Genomic DNA, 8,980 nt, shown 5'->3' on the forward strand with positions numbered 1-8,980 from the left:
GTGTAGCTCTTGAATCAAATAATGTAATAACTTTAAAAGAAAGCAAAACAACCATACCTGTCACCACGTCATCCGCCGTCTCAGCCTCACCCGATGTTAGAGTAAACACTCTGGCTGGAGCCGTATTCCTCTGCTAGCCCCCACGTGGCGCCTGATAACCTCCCCGGTATGGTATAGGAGCTGGAACTGCATCTGGTGGAGTACGACAGTCTCATACCATGTGCCCCGATCGACCGCAGCGATAGTACACCGGAGCTGCATCTGGTGGGGTAGGACAATCTCGCACTATATGCCCCGATCTACCGCAGCGATAGCACACGACACCACCAGCTCGACACTCTCCCCAGTGCCTTCTACTGCATGTCTGACAAACTGGAGGGCCCTGCCCTGTCTACACCTCGCGTCCTCCCATCTCCTGCCTCCGCCCTCTACCATGATTTCCTCTCCTCCACTAGCCCGGTCTATGACCCTGCTGGTAGCAGGTAGATGCAGATCTCTTCCTCTATCCCTACTCCTCTACATCAAGACGCTCACCAGCCTCTGCCAAGGCTACCCTGTCGACTAACTCAGCAAAGTCCTGGATCCGCAGCACCACTACCTGCTTGAATATACTCCGCCTCAAACCTCTCTCAAACTACCTCGCCTTCTTCACCTCATCAGGAACAATGTATGGGACGAAACGAGAGAGCTCAATAAAACGTGCTGCATACTGTTAGACAGATAGCTGTCCCTGCTTCAGACTCAGGAACTCTTCTACCTTAGCCTCCCTCACAGTAGCTAGAAAATATCTGTCAAAGAACAGATCTTTAAATCGGTCCCATGTCATAGCTATCAGAGTCACCCTCTACTGCTCCAATAGTCTCACCGCAGTCCACCACCTCTCATCCTCTCCTGTCAATCTATAGGTGGCAAAGAGGACCCTTTATTCCTCAGTACACTGCAGTACAGTCAAGATTTTCTCAGTCTCCTGCATCCAGTTCTCAGCGACTACAAGATCAACTCCACCTGAGAACGCTGGAGGATTCATCTTCATAAACTTCTCTATGGTGCACCCATGGCCTACAAATGGACCACTCTGCTCCCTCGAACTCCTAGCGATCTCAGCCATAACCTGCTGAGCCACGCTACGTAATACCGCGTCAGAGTCAGTCCCAACTGCACCTGATGGTCCTGCTCCATCACTGCCACTCACATGGGCACTATTTCCTTCTAGATCCATCCTGAAAAATAGCAGTTGCAATTCAGTAATCCTATCCTCATAATTTACCCACCTATCCTCACCACTTATCTTAACATTTCTAACTTATTTCTAATCCCTAGTCCTACATTCTAAGAACACAACTCGACAATAGCTTACTATGGTTTTCCTGAAATTGTCACCCCAGGAAAAACACAGAAACTACCACGGAAGTCCTGCCTCTAGACTGTAGAACAAAACCTCAAATCCTGTCCTAAACTCTGGTATTGTTCTTGCTGCAGTCTAAAGTCTACAGAACCTAGAAACCTAATCTCTAATACCAAGCTGTCACGACCTGCTCATTTTTCACATATTTTTATTTTATTTTATTTTATTTTTTATTTAAATCAACATCAATATCACATATCTCATATTCTAGCTCAGCAGGTCACCATCCACCTGGACCCGTGGGTACCAGGGATACATCAGAACACAATCGGAAGCCTAAGCAGTAGGAAATATATATATTCACAATATTGTAAATACAAAACATCCATCACTTTACAACAAATACCAGAGCCACTACAACCACCGTATTTCCATCTATACATCTCAAAAATAAGACCTAGAGACATTTCCCTAAAAATCTAACCGTCCCTACAAAACTTACCCTTCAAAGGGGCAGATACACAGCACTAGTTCAGCGGGGCTTTTCCCACTCTCTTATCTGGGGTTCCTGAAAAGTTAATAAGATTTAGGAGTGAGACACTTCTCAGTAAGGGAAATAAACTAATACTAGTGTGTGACAATATGAGTATACCGTGTTCTACATATACCATACATATCATATTTAGTACTGTTTATCAAATCTGGGAAAACATATGTATATCAAAACATGACAGAACATACTGCATTTCATAAGTATATCTCATCTCATATCATAATAATAACATAAAACAATCCTGGTAGGTTAGCTAGCTGTTGTCATGTATTACCCCCACATGACTAGGTTGTGTGGCCCAAAGGCGGGACCTGACAATGGTTGGCCGACCACTGCCAAGTCAAATAGTAGTCTGTAGGTATGATGGGTCTGCCAGACCTAGTCCGTACACCAAGGGCGATCAGCACACTTCTTATAAACCACATCGACCATCCAATCTCACACCACTCCGTATAGTGGCGCTAACACAAATATCATGATCACGAAGACCATGGACACATAGTAACGGTACCGTGCAAGTGCTAGCCTAGACCAAGCCAACCAAGTTCTGATATCATATACATATACTAAAATCGTGATACATGGATAACTCATATCATTAATTATCAAATCATTCATATCATTTTTCACATATACATATATCATGAAAATTATCGGCCCATACACCGGTATTTCACATTTTATCATAGTTCGGCCCGTACGTCGGCGAATCACATAGCACAGCCCATACGTTGGCAAATCACATAGCTCGGCCCGTGCGCCGGCAAATCATATAGCACAGACCGTACGCTGGCAAATCTCATCCACATAGCACGGCCCGTACGCCGGCAAATCACATATATATATATTAAAATATCTTGACCCATACACTGGTTTTCCATCATAGAAATCCATATCATCCCCATTCCCAGAAAACAGTATTTCACAACATTTTTATACTCATGCCACACTGAACAAATTTTCCACGTATTTAACATATCATCATTTAAATAGTATTTTCCAAATATAAATCATATATTTAAATATATTTATTTTTCCTAAAACCAGATGCTACATATATATACTTGCATTTTCTTAAAACAAAACTAGTTTAATTTATCCCCTTACCTGACTATTGAGAAAGCCCCAAAACAATCTAGTCTAACCCCCGTAAGATTTCCTGACCAATACCTTGAAACCAAAAAATTTTCAGTATTAAACTTTAGTATTTTCGTACGTACAACATTTTCTATAACAGCCACAAAGTCAAATTTGGCTTAAAAAACCTTACCTCAACTTAGGGATGATTCCCAACGTTCCCAATCAACACCTCTGGAAACGAAAACTCTCAGTATTAAACTTTAATATTTCAACGCGTATAATACTTTTCTCAACTGTCACAACTTCAAATTTGACTTAAAAAGTCTTACCTCAACTTATAGATGATTTCCAAATTGCTTTTTCTAATGATCCGCTCTGGCAGATTTGCAGAGAACTTCACCAAGAACGTCGTGGTGGCTTCGATTTGTCGATCCGATGTAAAACTGGCCCGAAATCAAAGAGAGAGAGAGAGAACACACCAAAATCAAAGCAAGCTTCCTGGAGAAGCTTGCACAATTATATATATATATATATATATATATATATATATATATATATTAATATCATATTAACTTGCTAATTAAAGCAAAGCTTCTTGAAGAAGCTTGTACACTTTATATATATATACCTTTAACTTATATATATTACATATATATCATAATAACTTACTTATATATATATATATATATATATATATATACACACACACATATATATATGTTTCAATATATATATATTTTCCTTATCATACTATTCATTTTACTTGTTAATTTAATTAATTAATTTTATTTTATTATTTTATTATTATTATTTTTTAAATTTTATTTTTTCCCGGTTACTACAAAAACGTCAATGGTTTCAAAAAGCTATCGACGGTTGTTTTGACGGAAAGATACCGAGAGCAGATAATTTTGGATTTCAGTCAAACAGTCGACGGTATAAGGAAACCGTCGATGGTTTTCCCCAGATTACTGAAATTAACTATATTTCTCCTTCTTGTGTATGTTACTTGCTCAAGAAATGAGCCACCAAACAAAACAATCTCCACCTTGGTGAATTTCTGCCCCTTAAGAGAAATTAAGAAAGCATAGCCCGATGCTCCACCTTGACCTTGGAACGTTAGGTTGGGTCCTTTTCCATTCTAACACTTTGAGACACGAAGCAAGTCCAAACAATGCTTTAAATTTTCAGTAGTAATCGGTTTTGTCAATCTGTTCGCTGCATTTTAAGATGTGGGAACCTTCTCCAATACAAGTTCACCTAAAGTAATTAATTCTCGGACCCTTTGGAGTCTTACATCAATATGCTCGGTTCTGGCATGGTACACATGATTCTTCGCCGAGTAAATGGCACTCTGACTGTTAGAATGCAGCACAACCCCGCCTTACTATATACCTAGCTCCTTAACCAAACTGGTAAGCCATAAGGCTTTCTTTGCAGTTTTGACAACTCTTATATATATTTAGATTCAGTTGTAGACAATGCTACCAAGGATTGTACCATGAACCTCCAACATATAGGTCCTCCCACAATGGTGTATAGATAACCCGTTGTAGACCTTCTATCAACCATATTGTAATGACAAAAAAAAGATTATTAATTAATTAATTAATTAATATTAATATTATTTTATCTATATATATATATATATATATATATATATGAATGTTAAAAAATCTTGAAGCTGATCAAAATTTTGATCTTCCTAAGAGTGCAATTGACCCCCCCAGCCAAGACATATTCTCTCTCTCTCTCTCTCTCTCTCTCTCTCTCTCTCTCTCTCCTCGCCACTATCATCTGTTTCTCCTCAATTTCTCGACAAATATTTAGCTGATCGAAAATCAAAAAATACCACTGGACTTCATTGTCCACCACCAAAATTTCTATCGAAATGGATTTGTCGTAAGAGCAACGTAGGCATATCTCCTGGGGTAAAGTAAATTCTCACTCTTACCTCAATTTTTATTAAATCTTAAGTCAAATTGATGATCGGACACCACCACGAGAATCTAAGGATGATTCTCTACAAGTCTAGTGGAGCGGATTTCTCGTGGGGTTGTCATAGGCATAGCCCCAAAACTAAGATAAGAGGGTTATTTAGAGATTAATTGTTATTTAATTATTATAGATTTGGAAATGTTAGAATATTAGACATTCTGGGGTTAAACTGTGTAAGTAGGGTTTTTTTTTTAATATAGGGTTTGGTGAGCACCGCAGGCACAGTTTTGGGAACCCTGCAGGCGTGGTCTGGGAAACCAGGTAAGGGGGAATAAAATTATATCAGTATTTTATTAAGGTGAACCGGTTATTTACGAATATATGAAACCTAGTATGTATCTACATGATTTTCATAATAGTCTGAGTACTGCAAAATGATGATTTTGTTTAAGATTTATATTTGGGATAATTGCATATGATATTAAAGTCATGTGGCATGAGAACAATTTTTCCTAATAAATTGAATATGAATTACTATGGTATTTGGGCTTGCATATGGGGATGTTTGTAACAATTATGGCATGATGAATGAATTGTTATGTTTGATTCATGTGTGGAAATGTATTGATATGTTGAATTCTTGTGTGGAAATGCATTGATGCGTCTGTGTGAATTACCTAGTGTGATTATTCGTATGCATCACAATATAATGTTGGCATGAGAAGGTTGTTATATTGCCTAGATATAAATCATGGTATGACGTTGGCAGGTCGAGGAGTTCGTCGTATTGTCATTTATATGGGGTAGGACATTGGCAGACATTATGAGCTTGTTCTACTGATATACTATGGGTAGGTCATGTGGATTAGATACTGATGAATAGTGGTGCCTATGTGGGTCACGTTATATCATGTGTGGATGATGGCACTTGTGGTGGTCATGTTATGTATCTTGTGTGGATGATGGCACCTGTGTGGGCCATGTTATGTATCCTGTGTGGATGATGGCACCTGTATAGGCCATGTTATGTACCCTGTGCGGATAGTGGTGCCTGTGTGGGCCACGTGTAGATAAGAAGTACGTAGGTGCCTGTGTGGGTCACGTACTGATATGTACGCAATTGCTCTGTGTGGGCCATGTATTGAGGACATTGGAAGACAAAGTATGAGATGCATGATTTCTGTGTAGATGTGTTGTGCACATGTGAATTTAATTATGGCATAATAATAATGGTATAGCATGTTGTGAATGCATGTGTGTGCATGTGGTAAGGTAAACATACCGTCGGGGGCTTGCTGGGAAAGGCGAGTGCTCTGATAGGTAATTTCTTGGTATCAGTGCAAAGGGATACTACTTGTATGGGTGGGTAATCATCCCAATCCTCGGAAACCTTCGCCTTTAAAAAAATAAAGATGTGTATACTAGCGGCGAGGTAATTCTTCGCCTGAGGGCTTACTGAGTAAGGTGAGTACTCTGGTAGGTATCTTTTAGGTACCAAAGTAGAGGGAAGCTACTTGTATGGCCGGGTAATCTTCCCTATCCTTGCGGACTTTCGCCTGCATAAAAATTATGTACGTGTGCATATTAGATGTGTGTTTATCAGATGTCAGTGCTTTTAATAATGATGCGTTTTCTCATATGTTATTGATATTAAGTGAGAAACAGTTTATTTTGATATATATATATATATATATATATATATATATATATATACATATATATATATGAACTCATATGCTACATACTGTTATAATTTATTCCACCCTTACTAAGAAGTGTCTCACCCTAGTGGATTATCAACTTTTCAAGTTCTTTTGGAGATCGGGCTTGAAGGCCTGTGCTATGACTGTTTTTGGTAGTTTTATTTTTGGGCTATTGTGAGATACTGGTAAATATACAAATATATTTGTGCGGGGGTATGTTTTAAATGTTGGATGTTGTAGTGTTCATTTTTGGAATGTTATATAGAACTCTAGTAATTATTTGAGGTTATTTATTTATATTCTGCTGCATGTATGTTAATTATGGTATCAGAGATGGAGGATTGAATAGCATGGCACTTGGGTCCCACCTAGAGGTTCGGGGTGTCATAGGGTGGTATCAGAGCTTAAGAAATAGATTCTGCAGAATTTAAGAGGATTAATTCCAGAGTATAGGTACGAATAAGGATAAGGATAGGAATGGGTAGATTAGGATGTTGATAAGAGATTTTGAGTTTTGTTTCGTAGCTTAGAGGTAGAAATTCCTTGATGGACTTCTATGAGTTTCTAAATCTGGCCAGTTTCAGAAAACCACGGTAAATCCATTGACGGTGATGTTTCTGAGCAGAGAGACTGGAAGTTGGAATTAGAACTTGAGGGTTAGGTTGATTTGGGGATAAGCTGGTTGTTGATGTTTTAATTGTTAAATTAATTCATTGTTCTATAACTATACCTGATGTGATATGAAGGTTCTAAATTCACTTTTGTTCTATCAACATGATGGATTCTAGGGGAAAGGATGTTGATGCTGGAGGGAAGAATGATGTAGGAGCTACCAATGTGGGAGAGATCGATACCTCCACTCTACTGCGGGGTTTAGCTCGGCAGGTTCGAGAAGAGATTAGGCAAGACTTTAAAGGACCGAACTGCTACTTGTGAACCAAGGACGTTCGATTGACAAATCTACTCACCTGAAACCTTCTACATTTGCAGGTGGTGCTGATCCATTTGTAGCAGAGAGCTGGGTGCAAGAAATGGAGAAAATATTGGCAATGTTGTCTTGCTTTGAGGCACAAAAGGTTCTCTTTGCTACCTTTAAGCTAACAGGGGAGGCCAAGCGCTGGTGGCTAGCAGCGAAGCTACTTAAGGAAAAGTGGGCAGTACCCACGGATATGACCTGAAGTCGATTTATGGAACTTTTATATGATCGGTACTTTCCCACCACCACTAGGGCTGTAAAGGTGGAGGAATTCTTCAAACTAAATAAGGTGCAGCTCACGGTTCAGCAGTACGCTGCGAAGTCCATGGAACTCTCTCGATTTGCATCCTTTATGGTTCCAAATGAATGCCAAAAGGCGAGGTGGTTTAAAAGGGTTTTGAAACCTATAATTCATGAGCAGGTGGCAGTCCTGAAGGTTTAGAGCTTTTCAGAGCTAGTGGATAGATCCACCGTGGTGGAATTGAGCTTGTAGAGGAGTGCAGAGATGGCATAGCAGAGGAAAAGGCCTATGCCTCCCATGTCACGCCCCAAACCTGAAAATGGGCCTCAAGGTGTGATTTAGTAACCTAACGTGTTTCTGTATCATACAACCATTCATGATACTACACAATATAAGGGTCCGACCCTGTAGGGTTCATGTATACCCTATCCACAATCACATTCACAATATACGCAGCGGAATAATTCAACCTATTACATCATAATACCATACCATTATACCATACTAGAGTCTATACAAAACCATGGTCTAATTCTCAAAGTACATAACATAGCTTGGGTGTCTATATAACCCAAAATGACAACCCAACGAAAGATCAGTACTTACACAAGTACTTCTACAAAGCTAACCAACAACCACGCTCTTGAAATGGCCACTCGAAGGACTTGAAAAACATTTGTATGATAGGGATGAGACACCTCTCAGTAAGGGAGAAACATGTTATATCAGTGTGTGGATACATAAGTATTATTTCAACATTAAAACACAAACATTTCACAATTCTAGTATTTTCGCAATACAGTTCTAGTATACATCTCACCAAAACACCTTGGTCTAGTATCATCACACTCTTCGACCTAAGCTGGCCGCACGACATGGTGCCCTCGGTAACCTGGCGTAGCCTAAGCCCCACAGCGTTCAACTGTGCAAACATGGTGCAAACTAACACCCTTCGGTGACCAATCGGAATCATAGGTGGTGTTTCACACCCTTAGCCTCAAGTCGGATATCTGAGCCTATGGTAGTTAACCGACTCGGCAACCTACGGTATTATTCCTTCACGCCTCATATCTTAGCCTTCGGTTGTTAACCGGCATGCTTCAATTGTCCTAGGCCTTTGGTTTTATCCTGACTTGACATTTTC

This window comes from Malania oleifera, chromosome 7, assembly GCF_029873635.1.
Source record: "Malania oleifera isolate guangnan ecotype guangnan chromosome 7, ASM2987363v1, whole genome shotgun sequence".
Lineage (NCBI taxonomy): Eukaryota > Viridiplantae > Streptophyta > Magnoliopsida > Santalales > Ximeniaceae > Malania > Malania oleifera.